This window comes from Anolis carolinensis, unplaced genomic scaffold (genome assembly GCF_035594765.1).
Source record: "Anolis carolinensis isolate JA03-04 unplaced genomic scaffold, rAnoCar3.1.pri scaffold_11, whole genome shotgun sequence".
NCBI lineage: Eukaryota > Metazoa > Chordata > Lepidosauria > Squamata > Dactyloidae > Anolis > Anolis carolinensis.
The window spans coordinates 10,098,392-10,124,373 of NW_026943822.1; the positions used below are offsets into that span (position 1 = coordinate 10,098,392).

Here is a 25,982-nt window from a genome sequence, read left to right on the forward strand (position 1 = left end):
AGGGTATTAATAGGTTTAACCACATTCTAACAAATCATTCGATCTGGTTGTGAAGGAGAGTATGTGCGTATATGAGAAAGAAAGTGGACTTTTTTCTTATGATTGTAAGACTCTTTCTCTTCAAATACTCGCTTGAATTGTTGGCCGCGTCTGCTTTCCTTGACAACAGTTTAACTACAACCTCCGAGTTTTGCTTGGTTTTAATTGCCTTTGAAGCTATTGGCAAGGTCCTTGCTTTGGGTGATGGTTAGCTGTCTTGATGTTTCTTTGTTAAAAATAATCAAACACATCCAAAACAAACTATAATGTGACATCAATAGCAACAGAATGATGAAAGTAAATGCTCACCCATTTTAAAACTAAAATTCTAGAGTCAGACTTGTGCCCATTTATGGAATAGATTCCACACAAAATGATGTTGTGGTAAAATACACAATGTCAATGTAAGTGTCACATTGAGGAGGGAGTCATCTTGTTTTCTGCTGCTCCAGAGACTAATGCATGGAACAACGGATTAAAACTACAGGAAAAGGAAACCTACTTTTTTTAAAAAAAAAAATTATTTATAATTTAAAAAAAAACAATACAGTAAAAGTGGGGGAACAATACTTTGTATAGTAAAGTAGGAAAAGAAAGAGAAAGAGTGGGGGACAGAGGGGGGGGAGTGAAAGAATGAAAAAAAAGGGATGGGGGAGGGTAATGTTTAACTTCCATTCATCTTCTTCGCGAATATTTTCTTTTCTTTAAATCTATTTCTTCTATATTCCAAAAGGAATTCTTATGTTTGGTCTCCTTCTCCTCTTCATTTTTTCTCTTTTAATACTCTTTCTTACCTATCACAATTAGTTTAGTCCTTGCATATAGTCTTCATAGTATTTCCAATCCGTTAGTCTTATTTGTTTACCTGTGACTTTCTTTAATAAAAAAGTTAATTTGTCCATATCTTTTATTTCTGAAACTTTTTCCAACCATTGTTCCTTTTATGGGGTTTCTTTTTGTCTCCATATTTTGGCATAAACCATTCTAGCCGCTGTTGTAAGGTATGTGAATAAAATGTCCTGGTTTTTGTTTAAATTCATGTCTGAGCTTGTCATGCCTAATAAGTAAAACTCTGGTTTCTTTTCAAATTTTGTTTTTAGGATCTTCTGGGATGTTTCATGATCATACTCCAATATTTTGTTGCTTGTTTGCAGGACCACCACATGTGGTAAAAGCTGCCTTCATGCTGATGGCATTTCCAGCATTTGTTTTCTGAATTTGTATACATAATGCCAGTCTTTTTTGGGGTCATGTACCACCTATGCATCATTTTTAGCCAGTTTTCTTTTAAATCAGATGCATAGGTATAATTTAGTTTTATGTTCCAAATTTCTTCCCATTCCTTAAGTTTTATGTTTCTCCCAATGTTCGCAGACCATTTAATCATGCAATTCTTTATGAGTTTCGTCTCCGTTGACCATTCTAAAAGTTTATTGTATATTCTGGTTATCTCTTTTTTCTCTAATTTTATCAGTTTTTCCCAAAAGTCATCTTTTTCACTGAATCCATTCTTTTTATCTTTATTATATATTTCTTGTAATTGGTGTTATTGTAGCCATGTAAGGTTCTTATACTTGTTTGCCAATTCCTCTTGCGACCTCATTTGTAGCGTGTCATTTTTCTTAATTAATATCTCTTTGTAGGTGGGCCATCTCCTCCAGCACAATAGTCTTCTTTGAGTTGCCTACTTGAACGTTAGGAAAAACATCTTAGAGATAAGAGCTGCTTGAGAAAGAAATATGCTTCCCTGGAGTCTGATGGACTCTTCTATACAGCTCAGGCCCTGCCTATCTTCGTGACCACATCTCCTCTTACGAACGAACCAGTGTGCCCTCTAAGATCTCCTGTGGAGGCCCTCCTCTCGCTCCTGCCACCGTCACAAGCGTGGTTGGTGGGAACAAGGGAGAGGGCCTTCTCGGTGGTGGCTCCCCGACTCTGGAACGCCCTTCCAAGAGAGATCAGGCAAGTCCCTACACTGTCCTCTCTAGGACCCTGCTCTGCACTTTATCCACTTCCTGGCCCTATGATATTCTGTTGCACTAGTTTTACCTAGCACTTTATAGTTGGTCGTGCCCACCCTGAAGCCCTGGTCATTATATTTTGGCCCCACTGATGGAGCATATTGTAACTGGATTTTAGTTTTTGTGATTGTTTTGAATCGTATGTTCTTGTTTTATGGTTTTTCTTTTTTTTACTATGTTTAATTTGTTGTATGGTTTCTTTTCAGCAATTGAATGTTTTGCCATGTTGGAAACCACCCTGAGACTTCTCAAGGAGATCGGGCGGTATATAAATACATTATTATTATTATTATTATTATTATTATTATTATTATTATTATTATTATTATTTTATAACACAGCAAACAAGATAGATATGCTGGATTTCGTATCATAAAATCACAAGTCGAACACTTCCCAAGTGTCTAGGACTGTGTGATGTATTTTCGGATGATGCACGCAGATCCCAGTTGGGTGGCCTTTTGCAGTTGGCAGATCGTAATTTTGTCAATGTCTATTATTTCCAAATGCCGGCTGAGATCTTTTGGCACAGCACCCAATGTGCCCATCACCACCGGGACCACCTGCACTGGTTTCTGCGAGAACCTTTGAAGTTCGATCTTGAGGTCCTGATAGCGGCTGAGTTTTTCCTGTTGTTTTTCGTCAATGCGACTGTCACCTGGGATGGCAACATCAATGCTCCAAACCTTTTTCTTTTCCACAACTGTGATGTCTAGTGTGTTGTATTCCAGAACTTTGTCAGTCTGGATTTGGAAGTCCCACAGTATCTTTGTGTGCTCATTTTCTAATACTTTTGCAGGTTTGTGATCCCACCAGTTCTTTACTGCTGGGAGGTGGTACTTGAGGCATAATTCCAATGAATCATTTGGGCCACGTAGTTGTGTCTCTGTTTGTAGTCTGTCTGTCCGATTTTCTTACAGCAGTTGTGGATATGATCAATGGTTTCGTCGGTTTCCTTGCACAGTCTGCATTTTGGGTCATCAGCTAATTTTTTTATCTTGGCCTTAATTGCATTTGTTCTGATGGCTTGCTCCTGGGCTGCCAGGATCAGGCCTTCTGTCTCCTTCTTCAGAGTCCCATTCATGAGCCATAGCCAGGTCGTCTCCTTATCAGCTTTTCCTTCAATTTTGTCAAGAAACTTTCCATGCAATATTTTGTTTGCCAGATTATTATTATTATTATTATTATTATTATTATTATTATTATTATTATTATTATTCTCTGGAGATTTTTGAGCAGAGGCTTGATGGCATCTACCTCTATGATAAAATACAGTTAGACAGACTGGGCCTTGAAGTCCCTACCAACTCTGTGATTCTATGTGTCTGCTTATATGTCAAATCCTCATGTGAGGTTTCTACATCAATACTTCATAAGTAGAATATTACTAGTGGGTGACCTGCAGCATAAAGGTTTTTCTGTTGTCTTGAGTCAGCTTCCTCTTGTTTGCTATTTCAGGCCTGCCTCTTTTCTCCCCCAAATTTCACTTGAGATATATGATTATGGCTAATGCCTCCTATCCAAATCATTATCCCTGAGCCCTTCCTTCTCCTCTTTCCAGGAGTACAGGACAAAAACAGACCAACTAAACAACCCAATCCTCTTCATCCTATCTACCTAAACAACCCAACCGGGTACAAAAATGACTCTGTCTTCCACAATGGCAACAGAAGAATGGACTTTTCACCCTGGACTTTTCACAGATATATATAAACCTTCCTTGCTTAGTTTCTCCATACCTCACAACCTCTGAAGATGCCTGCCATAGACGTGAGTGAAACGTCAGGAGAGAATACTTCTAGAACATGGGCATACAGCCCAAAAAACATAACAACAACCCTGTGATCCCAGCCATGAAAGCCTTCAACTACAAACAGAAGAATGCCTTCTGCCGAATGTACTTTACAAAGTACAAAACAATCTAGTGTACCGAACTGGGGTCAATGTGGAACGAGCTCTTGTTGATACCCCCGGATCTGGTATTGGTGACAACTATCTCCCATGGATTAATAATCACAAGGTTTTCTCCATATAATTGGCATCCTGTTGAGTGAGAGATTGGTCATTTAATGGGGAACAATCAAACTTCCAGCCCACACTCACATGGCTGAACACTCCCTCCAATGGGTAGAGAATAGAAATATAGAATTATTGGAGATGGAAGAACCATCTAGTCCAACCATTCTGGAGACATCTACTTGGGTTGACTTGAATACCAGCAGAGTTTCAAGCAAGACTTTGTAATTTTGTTTAGTAAGGTTGGGCATCTGAGGGAAGCAGACCAGCGGACACTGAGATGTTTGGTGTTGGTGGGGACGACAGTCAACATCCACAACCCTTTCTCTGAGTTTAGCCCTTACGCATTCTGAAGAATACATGAGAAGGGCTACAGTGATTGGAGCAACCAAATATTTATGGCTATAAGCCCTTCCTCAAGAGTGGACAGCTTCTTTTTAAATGAAGCACAGTCCACCATGTTTCAAAGTAGTTCATAATATGTTTTGGGGAGGAGGAGGAGGAGGAGGAGGAGGGGGAAGGGAAGGAGAATAAGTGTCGTGGCACTTAAAGTGTTTTAAAATCACTACAATGTTCCCTCGTTACTTTGTGGTTCACTTTTCGCGGATTCGCTGTTTTGCGGTTTTTCAATAAACTCTAAAAGACTATTATAAATCATAAAAATTACAATTTACAGCCTAAGGAAGGGAGGAAGGAGAAGCCGAAGGGAGAGAAAAGGAGCCCAAGCGGCAACAAGAGGAGAAGGATGTGATTTATCAACACACGATTGGTTGATAAAGACTTAAAATAGTGTATAACTACTAAAATAATGTATAAATATTAAAATAAAGATAGTGTCCCTACTTTGCAGATTTTCACTTATTGCGGGTGGTCCTGGAACCTAACCCCAGCAATAAGTGAGGGAACACTGTATATCTTTACAGTGTGGATACACACCAAGTCATTCATACATTCACAAATACTGTAATCATTTGGGATTCATGCTGAGCAGTGAGCATGCATTTAATGACAAATAAAAGTGGACTTCTATGTGAGTTGTTTCGCACTGTGAAAAAAGAAACAGGGCAACTGTGGGAAACTAGATGAGCTAAATCGGTTTTCCCCTCCCTCCCTATCTATTTCTCAAAAACAAACAAACAAAAAAACCCAGAGTCTTCAACTGCTTTTACTGTTGTTATTGTTCCAATCCAGTAGCCTTTTATTATTATTACTTAGCCCTTAAGTTTGCTTTTCAACTCCACCTGCCTTTTTGTCTTCACCTGTGTTTTTATTTCCCTGAAATGTTACTTTGATTGGAGATGGTTCTGTAGCTTGATTGCCATTTCTGCTGTTAATAATTATTTATAGCAAGAAGAATCGTCTCTGAGGATAATCTCTAATCATACTTTTGGGATTCTTTCAGTCGAAGGCTGGAGAGCAAACACTAGTTTCCTGTTCACAGGGCCTGATTTATAACTAACTAGCGGGCTCAGAGACACATGCAGGCTAGATCTTCTATCTTTCCAATCCTCTAATTTCCCTAACATTGGCCCACAATAAAGAGTCCCAGGAAAATGTCAATGCGGATTCTTGATTTGCACCACTTTTGTTGCATTTCAGTGGCACGAGTACAATGTATTCTACTCTGAATTCTGGCTATAGACTACATACCAAACCTGGTCCACCTCCAGATATTAAGATGCCAAAGGCAATATGATAACTAAGGTAAAGGTTTCCCCTGACGTTAAGTCCAGTCGTGACCGACTCTGGGGGTTGGTGCTCATCTCCATTTCTAAGCCGAAGAGCCGGCGTTGTCCGTAGACACCTCCAAGGTCATGTGGCTGGCATGACTGCATGGAGCGCCGTTACCTTCCCGCCGGAGCAGTACCTATGGATCTACTCACATTGGCATGTTTTTCAAACTGCTAGGTTGGCAGGAGCTGGAGCTAACACCGGCCACTCATTCCACTCCCAGGATTTAAACCTGGGACCTTTTGGTCCGCAAGTTCAGCAGCTCAGCGCTTTAACACACTGTGCCACCAGGGGCCCCTATGATAACTAGCGGTGTGCAATTTTTTGTTAGTTATCGTAAGTCATATCACATTTGTTAAATTTGTACTTACGAGGTGATATCCAACACACGGGCATGGCCTGTGCCAAAAATTTAAGAATTAAAACTTACCCAATACTTTTATGTTTGCATTTTGTAAATCTTAGAAGCCTCCTCAGGTCAGTTTCATTTCCAGGACAAGGAAGTAAAGCAAAGGCACTTTCTCGCATCATTCTGTAACTCTGGCTATTATTTTTTGCAAGTTAAGAGAGATAAACACCAATATTTTCAAGACTGGTTAGGTAATGCAAAGCCCAGAACAACAGGGCAGTGTAAGGATGGTGGTCTAATGAGCCACACTGGGCCATCCAGACACTATCTAGCTTCCAGGCCAGCTCAGGGGCATGCAGTGTGGCCACATCCAACCTTCAAGTTAGCTTGACCACTGACCACTGCAGACTATGGTGAGGGCACACCACTCTGGACCTGCATCACTATTTGTGACCCATGTAGATACGCTATCAACAGGTTGTATGTGGGAAACAAAGAAACTTATCAGATGCAATCTTCTTTGCATCTTCTCTTCATTTTCAGGTGCTGACAAAATGGAGTCCCACGAAAGCCATCCCATGACACACAGCCACTTCTGGTGGTTGTCCGTGGGAATCCATGTTGCCAGCACAGCAAAGAGTGTGTTTGATAAAGCCCAATGTTTCCCATACACTTCCTGTTGACTGACAGCATATATTGTGTTGCCAACACCTAAAAATGGAGAAAGGCCACTACAGTAGCAAGAATGGTTTTCGCTAAAAAAAAATGGAAACAAGAAGAAGAACCAACAAAAGAGGACTTACTAGTCAAAATAATGGACATTATGGATATGGGCAGATTGACGTTTTTACTGAAAAAGGTTACAGGAAGTCATATTAGAAGTATGGACTGGAGTCTCTTTAGAGAATACATGAAAATTTAAATGAAGTAGATATATATATATATACAGTAGAATCTCACTTATCCAACACTCGCTTATCCAACGTTCTGGATTATCCAATACATTTTTGTAGTCAATGTTTTCAATATATTGTGATATTTTGGTGCTAAATTCGTAAATACAGTAATTACTACATAGCATTACTTCGTATTGAACTACTTTTTCTGTCAAATTTGTTGTATAACATGATGTTTTGGTGCTTAATTTGTAAAATCATAATCTAATTTGATTTTTAATAGGTTTTTCCTTAATCCCTCCTTATTATCCAACATATTCGCTTATCCAATGTTCTGCCGGCCCATTTATGTTGGATAAGTGAGACTCTACTGTATATACATACATAAGAAAGGAAGACATATGCTAAAATTGGAACTATACAAAGGAAGACCGAGTTGAATAGAAATCAGAATTGGGGTGAAGAAAGATAGATAATGAAGAGAAAATGATGATGGAAGGTAATATAAACAATTGCAAAGAAGAAGAATGGAAGTACAAATTTTCCCTGTTTTTCCCCTTTTTTTCCTTTTTTTAAATATTGGTTTTCTTTTTTTTCTCTTTTTTCTTTTCTTCTTTCTTTCTCCTTTCCTACTTTCCTTTAACACATGTTCTCCCACTTTTTATGTAGTTAAAACTTTTCTTTTTAATAAAAAATATTTTTTAAAAAAGAGACAGATGGAGTAAGGCCTCTGTTTTCTGGAGTCAGATGCTACCTTACTCCTAATTGTAGAAAACAGGGAGGAAGTGGGGAAGCATTGGAAATAGCGGGAAATGACATGGAATTGGAGGCCATCCCAGAAGACAGGGGCCTCTTCTACATCGCCATATAATCCAGATTATCAAATTAGATAATCCACATTATCTGCTTTGAATGGGATCATATGAGTTTACACTGCCATATAATCCAGTTCAAAGCAGATAATCTGGATTTTATATGGCATTGTAGAAGGGGCCGGTGTTAGGGAATGAAGGAGGACAGCTCCCTCCATTTGCCCCCACTTTCCCCTGCCTGTTTGATATGGTCCAAGGATCATTCATCCCCCAGAAGCTGTATCACATAACTTTTTTCATCTTGCTGCTTTGAGGAAAGTCTGCAAAAAATTAATAAGATAATAATAATAATAATAATAATAATAATAATAATAATAATAATAACAACAACAACAACAACAACAACAACAATGAATGGGACCTTGAAGAAGGCCTGATCCTTGCAGCCCAGGAGCAAGCCATAAGAACAAAGGCAATTAAGGCCAAGATCAAAAAATTAGCTGATGACCCAAAATGCAGACTGTGCAAGGAAACTGACGAAACCATTGATCATATCCACAACTGCTGTAAGAAAATCGGACAGACAGACTACAAACAGAGACAAAACTATGTGGCCCAAATGATTCATTGGAATTATGTGTCAGGACCATAATTTCAGGGCCTGTACTCTGGCGCCAGAAATCAAGGACGCTGACATCACAGACTGATAAGGCACCTGCGGTTCACGGCCCTGAAGGAAAACAGCTGGTGTGCTGAGGGGAAGAATTGCACGGGGTTTTCTCTGGGTGGGAATTGTTACATTGAATGTGGGGGGAGTGTATATAAGGGAGTCTTTCTGGGCCAACCAGCAATCTCGGCTTTATGCGTGTCAAAGTATCCTACAGTACAGTTTTCAGTGATAACAGAGCGAGTCTCTTGTGTTCATTTGGAAGCGGCTGGAGTGAGCTGACATTATGCCTCAAGTACCACCTCTCAGCAGTAAAGAACTGGTGGGATCACAAACCTGCAAAAGTATTGGAAAATGAGCACGCAAAGATACTGTGGGACTTCTGAATCCAGACTGACAAAGTTCTGGAACACAACACACTAGACATCACAGTTGTGGAAAAGAAAAAGGTTTGGATCATTGATGTCGCCATCCCAGGTGACAGTCGCATTGACAAAAAACAACAGGAAAAACTCAGCCGCTATCAGGACCTCAAGACTGAACTTCAAAGACTGGCAGAAACCTGTGCAGGTGGTCCCGGTGGTGATGGGCACATTGGGTGCTGTGCCAAAAGATCTCAGCCGGCATTTGGAAACAATAGACATTGACAAAATTACGATCTGCCAACTGCAAAAGGCCACCCTACTGGGATCTGCGCACATCATCCGAAAATACATCACACAGTCCTAGACACTTGGGAAGTGTTCGACTTGTGATTTTATTATACGAAATCCAACATATCTATCTTGTTTGCTGTGTTATAAAATAAAATAATAATAATAATAATAATAATAATAATAATAATAATACTTAAACAAGCAAACCCTGTACACTTTTTAGGAGATGCTGCTTACACTCTTAACTGGAGAATGTGGTGCTAAAAGTTGTTCTTTTATAACCGTGGATCAGCTGAAAGCTTTCCTACGAAAATCAATATCACTTCAATATGAGCATAACGTGACTGAAGACCTCAGAGAGAATTAAATGTGTGCATAATTCTTCTCTTCAGATCACTTGGGCTTAGAAGTGCTTAGCAATGCTTAACTTTGTGTTTTGATGATGTCTCTCTATTTCAGTAAAGCATGTATGGTCATCTGGGTATGTGGAAATGTAACCTCTAAAAAAAGAAGCTGAAATCTTGCTGAATGGCTGTTTGCTGAGTAGGATCCTTTCTGATCAGAAATGTAAAATGTTGCCTCTATCAATGAGGGGTACGCTCGTGGACTTTGGATAGTATGTCAATCTGTGAATAATATATTGAAACAAAGGTCTTCTGGCCCAAGAACACCATAGGAGAATGTTGAAAATGCTTAAGGGAGATAGACATATTTTGGCAGATGTGAATGAATAAAACTATCTATCTATCTATCTATCTATCTATCTATCTATCTATCTATCTATCTATCTATCTATCTGTTCCATCTCCCAGGGTTTTGATTTTACAAGTTGTCTATAGTTGCAGGAATAGCACCTGTTTGCATTTCTTCCAGGGCTGTTGCAGATTCTGCAGCAACCTGATAGTTTAGCCATTAGCAGAGTTTGTAGCCTGTTTGCAAAGCTTTGCTGCTTGTAGCCTGCAAATGTATCTTTTTGTTCTGGAGACCGCCCCTTTTCCTGGGGAAAGAAGGCTCCATTTTGAGAAGCCTCTTGCCTTCTAGACTGAAGAAGAAACAACTTAGATGTGCTTTTGTGGCCAAGCCAGGCCAACTCTGACAAAGCCATTGTAAGTACTGACCTGCCTTTAAAACCAGTGCCGAGCATAGATAGGGGAAAGACCTGTTCTTGCTAAAAATTGTAGCTTAGCACTGGGGCAGAGAACATCTCCATATTTCTTTGCCACTGGAAGAAGCCCTACCAACTTCACCTCAAAAACTAGCTTTGAGCTTAGATAGTTATAGACCTTTTTGATAGCATCTCAGGGCTAGGGTAAAGAGGATCTCAGGATCTCTTCACCTTTGGTGGAAGTTAACCCAGCAACTAAAGGGGAAAAGCAAGAAAGGAACATCTGCAAGGTTTTATAAGTTGACTAGCTGTGCCCGGCCACGCGTTGCTGTGGCAAAGTGGTGGTAGTATTGGTTGAAAATTGTTGTGTAATTTTTATTTGACTTTATTTGCATTTTTTTTATTAATTTTATTGTAAGCTATATTTTTATTTATTATATTTTATTATTTTCTTGTATTATTTTTAGTTATTTTCTGTTATTATAGTATTTTATTGTATTAATTTTTAGTGTTTTTATTATTTTTATTGGGTTGCTAGGAGACCAAGTTGGAGGAGCTTAGCCTTCTAACTGGCAGCAATTGGATAAAAACAATTATTCCTCTCCCTCTAATTAGGACTTTATTTTTCTTTTCTTTTTGTTGTATCAACCTAGAGGCGCGGGTGAGGGGTTGTGCTGTCAATTTTCGAGGTTGTGGGGTGTTTACTTTTGTTGTTTTGTCCGCTGCCGTGATGCCATCACTCTTTTATATATATAGATTGTTTATATTTGCAACCTTAATTACGTGTGCCAATTCTGCCAAGGACTTTATGAAAATAAAATTTTGTCTGATTATTCAACTTGAAGTGCCTTTGGTTACTGGGATTTCCAGAGCTTCTAAGTAAGGCCCCCGCAGTTCACCTGGGCAAAGGAAGAAGCACATCTTAAAGCTTTAAAAGGTGCCTGGGTGTGATGGCATACTATCTATCTCAGGTATGTGTGTCAAGTTTGGTCCAGATCCATCGATGTTTGGGTTCACAGTGCTCTCTGCGTGTAGGTGAACTACAATTCTCTCAAATCAAGGTGCATTTCCCCCAAAGACCTTCGGTATTGTTTGCTAGTAATGGGGGCTGTGTGTGCCAAGTGTGGTCCAATTCCATCTTGGTGAAGTTGAGTGTTTATTGATTGCAGGTGAACTATAAATCTCAGTACCTACTACTCCAAAATGTCCAGGCCATTTCACCTCAAAACCCACCAGTATTCAAATTTGGGCATATCGGGTTTCCCTCAAAGTTTGGTCTAGATCCATTACTGTTTGGCATCATAGTATGCTCTGGATGTAGATGAACTACAATGTCTATAAATCCCTTTAAAAACTGCCAGTGTTTTTTGCTGATCATGGGGGTTCTGTGTGCCAAGTTAGTTCCATGTCCATCATTGGTTGAGTTCAGAGTGCTCTTAGATTGCAGGTGAACTATACATCCCAGTACCTACAACTCTAATAAATCATGGCAAATTCTCCACAAACCTCTCTAGTATGTTCAGTTGCTGATCAATCCCTCTGCTGTGTGCCATAGAAAAGAATAGGAAAGGGTTATGGGAGAGGCAGTGGGCGGGGTCATGCAAATTCCACACCAATGGAGAGAGTCAGAAACACTGGGATGTCTGTGGTGGGGGGAAAACAAAAAAATTAGGATGAAATTGTCCCTGAATGAAAGCCTTCACTTGGGTGGTGGGCGGTATTGTGTTTGTGGAGAACATTGGCAGGACTCCACTCACTATAACCTGCAATGTCATTGGAGGGAGGGCCATTGGTGTCTCCTGAATAGTGGGAGCTAGAGCTGTTTGTGGAGTCAGCAGCTTGTCTGTGTAAGTGGACACCCAGCCACACACACACATACATATTTTCACTTCCATTATATGTATGTATGTGTGTGTGTGTATATATATATATATATATATATATATATATATATATATATAGGAGCCCCGGTGGTGAAGTGTGTTAAAGCACTGAGCTGCTGAACTTATAGACCGAAAGGTTGCAGGTTCAAATCCCAGGAGCGGAGTGAGCACCCGCTGTTAGCTCCAGCTTCTGCCAACCTAGCAGTTCGAAAACATGCCAATGTGAGTAGATCAATAGGTACCGCTCTGACGGGAAGATAACAGCGCTCCATGCAGTCATGCCGGCCACATGACCTTGGAGGTGTCTATAGACAACGCTGGCTCTTCGGCTTAGAAATGGAGATGAGCACCAACCCCCAGAGTCAGACACGAATGGACTTAATGTCAGGGGAAACCTTTACCTTTATAGATATACAGTAGAGTCTCACTTATCCAACATAAACGGGCCGGCAGAATGTTGGATAAGCGAATATGTTGGATAATAAGGAGAGATTAAGGAAAAGCCTATTAAACATCAAATTAGGTTATGATTTTACAAATTAAGCACCAAAACATCATGTTATAAAACAAATTTGACAGAAAAAGTAGTTCAATACGCAGTAATGATATGTAGTAATTACTGTATTTACGAATTTAGCACCAAAATATCACAATGTATTGAAAACATTGACTACAAAAATGCGTTGGATAATCCAGAACGTTGGATAAGCGAGTATTGGATAAGTGAGACTCTACTGTATATGCAAAAGTGGGTTTATGTCTATATCTTTCTACATACAGTAAGCATTCATAGAACTAGCCTCTACTAATGGTAAAAGATGAAACTTTTTACTTAGCAGTGGGATTGTTTTTCCTCTTTAAAAAGTAAACAAACAATGAACACCTGATTTAATTATATATATATATACACACACATACACAGTGAGAGGGATAATTGTTAATACAATCACATTTCTTTTGGAGAGAGAAAAACGGAGAGAAAGGAAAGGATGAAAATGTAAATGCTGCACTAATTGAATTACACTTTGGCACTGAGAGACACTAATGTAAATATTCTTGCGAGTAGGCCTAAGACACTTGAAGTAATTACTTAAGGGCTTCCTTTCAAAGGATCCCCCCTTTTTATTAAATGCCTTTTAACATTAGCACTTTCTTCCTGACAAATTAAATGAAATTTCATTACTCGCCCTGACTTAATGGCATGAGGCTGCTCTCTCTCTCTCTCGTATATATGTGTGTATATGTGAATTAACTCTCTGTGTGCAGAAGACAATGAGTTTGTACTATCCTTATGTTACTGAGCTGCCCAGCAATAGAAAGAGTTGGTTCTTCTCCTCCTGGTTCAGGCAGGCAGATATTATTGTGTTGACCATTACAGTTAGCATTACATAGCCACGGATTCTATACACACAGATTCAACCATCAACAGCTTGAAAATATTCCCTTCCAAAAAATTCAAAAAACAGACTTTAATTTTGCCATTTGATATAAGAAACTCCAATGTTGTATATAATGGGAGTGGGGTATCTATGGATTTTGGCTTCCACAGGGCCCTGGAACCAAATCCTTGGAAATATTGCTGTAATTCTCAGATGGTGACTAGTGGTGGGTATTCATATAGAATTGCTGTTCGTTTATGTATTTTTATTCATATCGTCTCATTTTCGTATTTGTGTCCTGCTAACGAAAATGGGCTGCCTATATAAAACAAAATTTTGTCTGGCTTATGAAAAAAACTAAATTTTTCAGACCATTGGCTGCAATGGGAGGGCTTCCGAGGCTCAACCCCCCCCCCCTCGGTTTTGGGGCTAGACGGGTGAAAATCAACACACATGGAGGGCATTTCAACCCCTTTTAGCCCACCAACTTTTAAAACATTTGGGTCTTCCCCAGAGTACTGTTCTTGTTGTTGTTGTTGTTGTTGTTGTTGTTGTTGTTGTTGTTGTCATCATCATCATCATCATCATCAAGACCCATTGATACACATTGGATGTAATTGGGAGGCACTGCTCTCCCTGACTCAGCTTAGGGTGCCAAAATAACCGCTGTTCTTAATATTAATATAAATATTATCATCAAGACCCATTGATACACATTGGATGACTCAGCTTAGGGTGCCAAAATAACTGCTGTTCTTAATATTAATATAAATATTATCATCAAGACCCATCAATACACATTGGATGTAATTGGGAGGCACTCCTCTCCCAGACTCAGCTTAGGGTGCCAGAGTAACTATCATTATTTATATTAATACTAGCTGTGCCCGGCCACGCGTTGCTGTGGCGAAGTATGGTGGTATGGGAAATCAGATAATCTGTATTTTATAGGTAGTGTGGAAGAAGCCTAAGTGAGGCCTAACTCTGTCTGTCCCCTGGGCTGAGTGGGTTGCTAGGAGACCAAGTGGGCAGAGCTTAGCCTTCTAACTGGCAGCAATTGGATGAAAGCAATTATTCCTCTTCCTCTAATTAGGACTTTATTTTTCTTTTCTTTTTGTTGTATGAACGTAGAGGCATGGAAGAGGGGTTGTGCTGCCAAGTTTAGTGTTTCTGGGATGTGTAGTTTTGTTGTTTTGTCCTAGGCCGAAATTTCATTACCCTTTTATATATATAGATTATTATTAACACCCATTGGTACAAGGAAAACGAAAGCAAGCACAATGATTGTGCAGCTTTTATTTTTGTGTCACCTCTATAGTTTCCTGCGAAAATGTCATCATTCGTTTTGTGTAGACAAATGGTCGAAACGAAATGATAGCACGAAGGAAATGAAGGAAAATTTTTTCGCAAACATCTCTACTGGTGACTATGCTAATCCACCCATTTTCTCCCTCCCATGGAAATGAAAGTATGTAATATAGTGTTCAACTTGAAGAAACTGATTTTTAAAACTTCCCTTTGGATCATGGGATTTGGAATCTGTTCTGGAATAATTTCTGAATTAAAATAGTAATCAGTAACAGGTTTCCTCCTGATCAGTCTTCCTACATGCTGGATTCATGGTGAATAGTATAACCCAAAAGGCACTTGAAAAATTCTGTTGACTAACAGCAAAAACAAATCAAAAAGTGAAATCCAATAGAATACCCTTCCTCCTCCTACTCTTCTTTTCCCCATCCTTCTCCTTGTCCTCCTTGGTACTTATCGGGGGCACTAACCACTTTGGATGTCATGACCTCCTAAGCCCAAGTAAGTCCTGAACATGATCATAGAAGATGAAGTTGTCTGCTTTTCAACGATTTCAAGCCATGACAGACCATTGGAATGAGACTTTTTAGGAGTTAGAGGTCAGGCAGATCTTACCCGAAATCTTCCTGGAACATACCTCACACGTTGGGCTTTGCTCTTGCCAAGTTCTCCCTTTTCGTGGAGGTCTTCTCTCTGTATGCAGAGGTTTCCAGCTTTGAAAACAAGGACCTTGGAAGATAATACTAATGGAACAATTTCTCTTGGCTGGGACCAGGGTTCATTTTTATCTACCCTAAAGAAAACATTTCTTGTTTTCTACAGTAGAGTCTGAAAGGGTTCTGAAAACAAATCTCTCCTCTTGTGAGGTCCAGGTAAATGTTCGTGGGGTTTCATGGCAATTTCCCCCAATGTAAACAATACAAGAGGAAGGATCTGAAAATATGATTGTTTGTATTAGTTTATTTCGGCATACAAAAAGAGTGAATAAACATAAGTGAGACTTCATTGCCAAAAGCAAAATGAGAAAATCCACATGCGATAGCCTGAGATAGCTTCTTGGGAAATAGCTGGGGAGAGTTTTCTGGGGGCGGGGAGGAGGTGTCCAGCTGGCCTTCCAGATCTTCTGGGACCTTCAATCTAATTGTGGCATCTTTACTGGATGTGAATTTCAAGGTTACACTTGGGTGTTCAAGGGCAGGCTCAAGTGTAATCGTTACTTAGATCATACATTAATCTTATTTGCCATCTATTAGGTTTGATTCCTGCTTTCCTCTCCTCCTCCCTAAAGCCAGGATTATTGTGATAGTTTAAGATAATGGATTCTAACGGAAGAAAGGTCATGCCGGCACTGAGATTTGGAACCTTAAGATAATATGATTAATCTAAAAGCTGCTTTCCCGAACAGAGAGGGGGCATGCTTTCATATGTTTAATTGAGAAGAGAGAAAAAGGGAGAGAAAGAATTAGCAAAAGTTGTGGGGCGGGGTGGAGTGAGGAAAAGGAGAAACGCTGGCCTCTTGTCAACATGGGTAACTAATGAATGCTATCAATAATCCCATTCATTTTCAAGCTCACCATGCAGATTTTTCTTGCCTTTCCATACACACATTCCAGAGATCAGACAGAGCCCAAATATCCTGTTTAATATGAAGTGCTATATGTTGACTTCAGCATCATTCCAGTTGGCACAATGGGATGCAAACATATCCATGTGAGATATTCTGGGAGAAGGCCAGCCGCATGGCTTGTTGACTTGGCCATGCCTCATAGCCAGAAGGCCAGCTGCATGGCCAGCCTGACTTGGCCACGATGGTCCCTTAGTTACATCCAGGATGGATTACTACAATGCACTCTATGTGGGGCTGTCTTCGAAGATGACTTGGAAACTGCAATTAGTGCAAAGGTCAGCAGCCAGATTGCTAATGGGAGTTGCTTGCAGGAAGCATACCTTGCCTCTATTGAGGTAACTCCACTGGCAGCCAAGAAGTTTCCAGGCCCAATTCAAAGTGCAAGTTATTACCAACAAAGCCCTATATGGTTCGGGTCCAGCCTATCTTCAGGATCGCATTAGAGTAGCCCCCACCCTCCAATGTTTTCTCTCCAACCGAAAATCTTGGCTCTTTACTGGTGGGTTGCTATTTATTTTATGCCCATAATTATTGTGGTGTTTTGTGGATGTCTATTTGAGGGTTGATTGATTTTATTGTGTTATTGTTTTATATATTGATGACATATTGGTATTAATGTATATCTATTTTATTGCACCATATGTATTGTTACATTATGAGTTCTCTGTAAGCTGCCCCGAGTCCCATTTGGGAGATGGTGGCAGAGTAAAATAAATTATTATTATTATTATTATTATTATTATTATTATTATTATTATTATTATTATTTTATGACACAGCAAACTAGATAGACATGCTGGATTTCGTATCACAAAATCACAAGTCGAACACTTCCCAAATGTCTAGGACTGTGTGATGTATTTTCGGATGATGCATGCAGATCCCAGTCGGGTGGCCTTTTGCAGTTGCAGATCATAATTTTGTCAATGTCTATTGTTTCCAAATGCCGGCTGAGATGTTTTGGAACGGCACCCAATGTGCCCATCACCACCGGGACCACCTGCACTGGTTTCTGCCAGAGTCTTTGAAGTTCAATCTTGAGGTCCTGATAGTGGCTGAGTTTTTCCTGTTGTTTTTTGTCAATGCGACTGTCACCTGGGATGGCGACATCAATGATCCAAACCTTTTTCTTTTCCACAACTGTGATGTCTGGTGTGTTGTGTTCCAGAACTTTGTCAGTCTGAATTCAGAAGTCCCACAGTATCTTTGCGTGTTCATGTTGTTGTTGTTGTTGTTGTTGTTGTTGTTGTTGTTATTATTAATATTATTAGGGAGCCCCTGGTGGCGTAGTGGGTTAAAGCCTTGTGACTTGAAGGTTGGGTTGCTGATCTGAAGGGTGCCAGGTTCAAATCCAACCCGGGGAGAGCGTAGATGAGCTCCCTTTATCAGCTCCAGCTCCATGTGGGGACATGAGAGAAGCCTCCCACAAGGATGGTAAAAACATCAAAACATCCGGGCGTCCCCTGGGCAACGTCCTTGCAGATGGCCAATTCTCTCACTCCAGAAGTGATTTGCAGTTTCTCAAGTCACTTCTGACATGGAAGACAAAAATTATTATCATCATCATCATCTCAGCAAACAGTCCGTTATAATGGGGGGGTGCCACAAAGGAGAAGAAATGATGAGCAAGTAGTTGGCATTCTGCTTGGTAGGCGTACAAAGAATATTTTCAAGAGTAGAATGGTAGCTTAGGCTGAGTGTTCGCGGCTGAGGCCTTTTACATGCTGACGCATAAATTAAACATTGTTGCTACTACTACTGTATACAATCAATGAGTAAACTGAAAGGTATGGGTGTGATACATGCATATCAAAATAGAAATGTGTATATTAATGTATGCCACTATGGCACAAAATACCCAGCGGTGGTGATGGATGTTATTAAAAAACACTAAAATATTGACACATCAAAATAAAAAATTGGCATTGCAGTGGCAGTTCTGATGGGCTGTGATGTACATAAATAATTGTTCTGGAGTAAAATTAACACAAGAAGGGAAGAGGAAAAAACACCTTACTGAACCTACAAAAATAAATCTTGAGGTTACTTTCCCCCCTCTAATAACAGGGGGGTTTTTTTTACACCTTGCTGGCATCCATCTGCAGAGAATGCACCCTTGGGTGAAAAGAGGAAGAAAATCAGATTCTGATTTATACTTTAGAATGTTTTAAAACCTCCCACAATTAAAAAAAATCATTCATACTATACTCACACTAACATACAGGATGACATTCTGAAGTGGTAAACTCAAACTGAGTAGACCCACTGAACGTATGGCATTTACATAACCATTGACTCTCCATTCAGGCTGGACCTACACTGCCACATTATCCACATTATCTGCTTTGATTATATAAGTCTACACTGCCATATAATCCAGTTCATAGCAAATAATCTGGATTGTATATGGCAGTGTAAAAAGGGCTTGAACAATTGATTTGTGGTGTCTATTCTAATTGGAACTACCACTATGATTAAGACCATGATCACATTGTATTAATTGTTGAAAAGATAAAAGATAGTCTGGAGTTCACTTATAATTATGCCTGGTATTTTTCCCAGGCATAATTATAATAATTAATAAAACTGTTCCCTCCTAGTAGTGTCAAACTGCATTAATTCTATACTGTAGATGCACCCTCACTTCACTACTAAAACCACTATATTCCATTAATCCTCTTTTCTTTCCAGTAGCAGAAAGACCAACACACATGTGTACTGTTATGACAAATCTAGAGTAAGAATGATTTCTCCCAACTAATCCAAAGTGTAATTTCCTTCTCTGGTTTTAGCAACATGTATCAACTGATGAGGATCATTTAGCTTGTTTTAATTCCTTTTATAAGCTCCTTGCTTGTCTAGTGACTGTAAATGGGTCTACACTGCATATAATGCTGTTTCAGAATTCACATTAACTGTGTCAAACTGGATTATATGGCAGTGTTGACTGATAGAATCCAATTCAGTGCATTTAATCTTAGTGGTTTAGTTATATGATAGGAGTATTTCACCATTTCCAAAGCTGCCATAAAACGAGGAAGTAATTTATATCTTTTTTAAAGAATGGCTAATGCTCTTTCAGGTGGTGTGGCTCCTAGTGAAATAAGTGTTTTAAAAGGGTGCCTTATCTCAGATTTATTGAAAGGGTGTTTCTTAAGTCTGATGCCTTAACCCAGATCTTATTGAAGGAAATGAGGAGAAATGATCCCAGAAAAGATGGTTTCTTCAGTCTCATGCCTTAACTCAGGTCTAGTTGAAGGATATCAGGAGAAACAATCCCAGACAAAGTGGTTTCTTAAGACGAATGCCTTAACCTCAGTCTTTGAAGAATATAAGGGGAATCAATCCCAGAAAGAGTGGTTTCTTAAGATGAATGCATTAACCTCAGTCTTTGAAGAATATAAGGGGAATCAATCCCAGAAAGGGTGGTTTCTTAAGATGAATGCATTAACCTCAGTTTTTGAAGAATATAAGGGGAATCAATCCCAGTAAGGGTGGTTTCTTAAGTTTGATGCCTTGTTATAATTTTTATAATTAGCACAATTTGTTGATTGAGTTACAGTAATTGCACACTCCTAGTGGTTCATCACAAACATGAATGCCCAGTGAGTTTCTTAAATAGACATACATCCATTTTAGTGGCAATTACTGTAACTCAATCAACAAATTGTGCAAATTATAAAAGTTATAACAATATAACAATATAAAACCGCAGCGTTTTAATTTTTGTATACTTTTTATCATGTTTTTATCATGTTTTTATCATGTTTTAATTGTTTTGTTTTTATAGTATATTTGTTGCTGGCCCTCGTGGCAGAATGTAAGCCGCTCTGAGTCCCCTCGGGGAGAAGGGCGGGGTATAAATGCATGTAATAAATAAATAAATAAATAAATGTTTGAACAGCACCAGCACTCCACTTCTGTGGTGACTAAACCTCTCTGGCAGTTTTTGAACTAAAGCCAGATGGCCATCCAGGAGGACATCCCTGCCTCTTTTGCCTTAACTGTCCTGGTCCTGTTGCCTAAACATCCTGGAAAATCTATACCAGCAGCACAATAGGGCCAATGCTGACTGCCAATAGCAGTCAATATTTATTTATGTGTATTTAATTAATTTACACCCCACCTTTCTCTGCATATGGGACCAAAGGTTACTCAAGGGTTCTTTCCCTGACCTATCTGGACTGAACTTTGGACTTCTTGGATACAAAACCTGTCCTCTACCAATGAATCATGTTGGGTTGGGTTTCTGAACTGTGCCGAAGAAATCCGGAATGCTTTTCTGCTCCACGTAACAGCTCAATAAACAGAAAACAGCAAGCAAGACTTTTCCCCATATGGAGATAAAGCGTTACAGCAGTAAATGCAAGCAAGTCACGCTGCTGTTAAAGGCCAGCACATGTTCATTAACAGCATGGCAGACAGTTATCATGGACCGCGATTTTACATCAAGGATTAAAAAAACAGAATTTTATCCCTGTGGTTGTACGAGACAGCTGTATGAATTGAGACACTTTGCGATCAAATATGCAACCAATTCTATTATGAATAAAAATGACAACTTTTAAAAATATATATATACTAGCTGTGCCCGGCCACGCGTTGCTGTGGCGAAGTATGGTGGTATGGGAAATAGTCAAGATAATCCAGTTCAAAGCAGATAAAATAAGATTATAAATGGGTTATATAGCTGTGTGGAAGGGCCTTGAGTTTACACTGCCATATAATCCAGTTAAAATAAGGTAATCTGTATTTTATAGGCAGTGTGGAAGAGGCCTAAGTGAGCCCTAACTCTGCCTGTTCCTTGGGCTGAGTGGGTTGCTAGGAGACCAAGTGGGCAGAGCTTGGCCTTCTAACTGGCAGCAACTGGATAAAAACAATTATTCCTCTCCCTCTAATTAGGACTTTTTTTTCCTTTTTTTGTTGTTGTATGAACGTAGAGGCATGGATGAGGGGTTGTGCTGCCAAGTTTAGTGTTTCTGGGATGTGTAGTTTTGTTGCTTTGTCCTAGGCCGAAATTTCATTACCCTTTTATGTATATAGATAGTGAGCAAGAGAGAGAAACAACTTAGCCCGAACTACTCTGCCATATAATCCAGTTTCTGAGTCCAGATGATCTGGTTTGAACTGGATAGATTATATAGCAGTGTTCACTCATATAATCCAGTTCAAAGCAGATTATATGTAATCAATAAGTGGATTATATGGAAGTGTAGACTCATATAATCCAGTTCAAAGCATATCACCAGTTTCTGATTCCAGGTGATCTGCTTTGAACTGGATTATATGAATCTACACTACCATATTGTCCAGTTTCTGATTCCAGGTGATCTGCTTTGAACTGGATTATATAAGTCAGAAATCAGAAACTGGACTCTATAGCAGTATATCCTCATACAATCCATTTCAGAGCAGATCATCTGGAATCAGAAACTCGATTATATTGCAATGTAGACTTATATAATCCAGTTCAAAGCAGATAACCTGGAATCAGAAACTGGACAATATGGTAGTGTAGATTTATATAATCCAGCCAATGAAGATGTTGGTATGTTTCAAATATGGCCTTGCAGTCGGAACAAGGATGGATAGAGGCATGAATCCACCATGAATTTTAGTGTGGATTGAAACCAATCTACCCAAAGTATTGAACCTTGAATTTCAGACTGGAACCTGGGGTGGATCCATCATCCACAGAAAAGCCATCAAAGGATATCTCTCCAAGGAAAAAGTAATTCAAAGGAAGGTCAGAAGAAGGAATGAAGCCCTGCTTGGGAGACGTCTATTTCTCCTCCCGTACTTCCTGGCTCTCCCTCCCTCCCTTTCTAACACACACACATTCTCTCTCTGGTCTTTGCCTCCCTTTCTCCTGAGAAAAGGGCTGTCTCTAATATATGATGGGCTTATTCATCCCAGACGGAGGGCATATCATTCTGAAATGACTGACAAGCTCTCCGAAATGAAGAGAGAGTGGAGTGTGCTCTAATAGTGAAGGGAAGCATTTCTAGTCAAACATAAAGCAAATTAATGTGAGCCCCCAATGCACCTTTCATCTGGAAATGTCATAAAGTAATAAGCAGAGTGACCCCAGTACTGTCTAGGGCTGGATTTCAATAGATTTACATCTTAAAGGGCAAAGCGCTCAAAAGAAAAAGGGAACCACAACCGAATCCTGATCTCACACAAACACTCATAGAGAGCCACAGAAGCGGCACAGACTCCAGGTATATGCCAAATGGGAATGGGGTCAAAGCCTTCAGAAGTGTGGGTCTCAGCCACTTTCCTCAAGTTGCTAGCTGTTGTTGATACCGAAGAATACTCCAATTTTTCTTAACTTCCCCAAGAAAGATGTATATCTACTCTGCAGAATCAATGTGATTTTACTCTGCTTTGACTGACATGAATCAAGGACACGGACAAGTCAAGGGGTGCTGTGGTTTTAACTTTGAAGATGCACTGAATATGCTTGAATGGCTTTGAACTGTGGATTTTTAATACCATTCACATTTGATTCTGTTTTAATGTTTGTATATTTGCATATTTTGAGTTGTTTACTAATGCTGTCATGTTAAGCCACTTTGAGTCCCATTTGGGAGAAATAAAGCGGGATATAATTTTTTTTTCATGTCAGGAGCTACTTGAGAAACTACAAGTTGCTTCTGTTGTGAAATAATTGACTGTCTGTGAGGACGTTGCCCAGGGGAGGCCCAGATTTTTTATGATTTTACCATCCTTGTGGGAGGCTTCTCTCATGTCCCCGCATGGAGCTGGAGCTGATAGAGGGAGCTCATCCGCACCCTCCTCATGTTGGATTCAAACCGGCAACCTTCAGGTCAGCAACCCAATCTTCAAGTCATCAGTCCTGCCAGCACAAGGGATTAACCCTCTGCGTCACCAGGGGCTTTGGGTAGATATATAGTTTGGGTAGATATATATTAATAAATATAATAATAATAATAATAATAATAATAATAATAATAATAATAATAATTCCTGCAGCCCAAGAATAAACACTTAGAACAAATGCTATCAAAGCCAGAATTGAAAAGTTGACTACAGACTCCAAGTGTAGGCTCTGCAAAGAAGAAGATGAAACGATGGATCACATCCTCAACTGCTGCAAGAAAATTGTGCAGATGGACTACAAGCAGAGGCATAACACCATTGCTCCGATGATCCATTGGAACTTGTGCCACAAATACTATCTGCCTATGACAAAGGACTGGTGGGATCACAATCCTGAATAAGTTATAGATAATGAACACATCAAACTACTCTGGGACTTCCGAATTCAGACTGACTGAGTTTTGGAGCACAAGACTCCTGACCTCATGATTGTGGAAAAAAAATAAAACAAAGTATGTTGCAATCCCAGGCAACAGCAGGATTGATGAGAAGCAACTGAAAAACTTACACAATATGAGGATTTAAAGATTGAACCGCAAAGACTCTGGCACATGGTGGTCCCAGTGGTGATGGGCACACTGGGTGCAGTGCCTAAAGGCCTCGGTCAGAACTTAAAAACAATCAGCGCTGACAAAATTACCATCTGTCAGCTGCAAAAGGCCACCCGACTCAGATCTGCATGCATGATTCACCGATATATCACATAGTCCTAGATGCATGGGAAGTGTCCGACGTGTGATCCAATACAACAGCCAGCATAGTGACCTGGTTTCTGTGTACTAATCTTGTTGTGTATCAAATTATTATTATTATTATTATTATTATTATTATTATTATTATTATTGTTATTTCTTACTCGCCTCTCCCCACAGCTCGAGGCAGGTCACAGCACAGTTAAAAACACACAATTACTATAAAAAATTCTACAAACACACATTAGATGCCCTTGCTCCATTTGTGGAGCATTAAAAAATCCTTTGTAACTCAAATTTCCTTTTATATTTGTGACGGACTCTTCAGATATCTTAAACAAAATAAAGCATGTGTGGTGCACCTGGAATCAGAGGATTATGTACAAAAATCTGATTTGTTGGGGGGTTTTTTTTGCATGTTAAGGAATACTGAAAGACAAAAAACCAATGTTTGTGGCCTAAGAAATTTTGATGCAGGTTGATTTGGATGAAATAGCAGAATTCTTTATTTCTTTGGGAGGATGGGGAGACATTTTTGCCATTTTTCTTTCCCCACCCTTTTCTGGGTTAATCTCAGAAAACAGTCTGCCAATGTCTTCTGCAGAATGCACTTTCTGCACCACTTTCTCTCACTTTGCATTTGATTATCATCTCAATGCTCTTTAATTAATTCATTTGCAGGATTTTAGAGTCTGAAGACATTTATTGCTTTATTATTAAGGATGGGAGGGCACCCTTCGGCCCTTATCCAAAAATGCTCTCCTCTCCCTCTGCTTTGGGGTTGCAAATGCCAACCCCATCAACTGTAGAGTCAGACTCAAAATCATTTATATTATATAGTAAGGGGGTGTATTTCTGACCTTTTGTGTTTGGTGTCATAAGCTGAAATGCTTATTTAAGCAATCACTCACTTTTAATCTCTATTACAGGCATAAGTGGATCAGTCAAAGAGGCAGACACATTTACTTACTCTTAAATAAGACGATTCCTTAGGGACTTCTCCTTTCTTTGTTCTCAAGTGGCAGGTACATTTTCTCTCTTTGTCTTCTAACTTTATCTCTATTGATTTTATAATAAGCCAGGCTTTATCCATGAACCCCCCACCCGCAATGCACCAATAATACTTTTGCACTTATGGAATCATATGTTGCACTTACGGCATATGGCTTTGGCTTCCAAAGGCTCCTGGTGCAATTTGCAACAGTCACATAATAATTACCCTTCAGCAGGAAAGAGAGAGAAAAAGACCAGGCTGGTCAATGATTAGAGATGGAAAGAATGTTCCAAAACGTTTTTAATGACAAAAATGGTTCATTAAGAGTTAGAAAGTCCCAAATACGTTTTGACCTTTAAAGCAGCATTTCCCAATCTGGGGGTCAGGACCCCTCGGGGGGTCCCAAGGGTGGTGCCAGAGAGGTCACCAAATTTGTAGGTAGTGTGCCAAGTTTGGTGCAGATCCATTGTGGGCTGAGTTCAGAGTGCAACTACAACTCCAAAATGTCAAGGTCTATTTCCCCCAAACACCACCAGTGTTTACATTTGGGCATATTGAATATTTGTGCCAAGTTTGGTCCAGATCCATCATTGTTTTAATCCACAGTGCTCTCTGAACACACCCTGTTTCCCCGAAAGTAAGACAGGGTCTTATATTAATTTTTGCTCCCAAAGATGCACTAGGTCTTATTTTCAGGGGATGTCTTATTTTTCCATGAAGAAGAGCTCACATTTATTGTTGGACAACAAAATGAACATTTATTATATATTGTAAAGTAGTTGTCATCACAAACCAGCATAACCAGACAAACTATGAATCCTATCAAGAATTTCTTGTTACTACCATTATTTACATGTACAACAATCTATGGTACCTCTTGCAGTTTAGGTTTCACAAGGTT

At 39.5% G+C, this 25,982-nt stretch overlaps 1 long non-coding RNA gene across 2 annotated transcripts in view; it reads left to right on the forward strand.

Moving 5' to 3' along the window:
* Positions 1-8,623: 8,623 nt before the first annotated feature.
* The window catches only part of LOC134293948 (uncharacterized), a 60,196-nt gene continuing 42,837 nt past the window's right edge, over positions 8,624-25,982 (forward strand). For both annotated transcript variants that reach the window (XR_010000907.1, XR_010000906.1), the window contains exon 1: positions 8,624-10,293. This is a non-coding gene — a long non-coding RNA (uncharacterized LOC134293948). The remainder of the gene's footprint in view (positions 10,294-25,982) is intronic.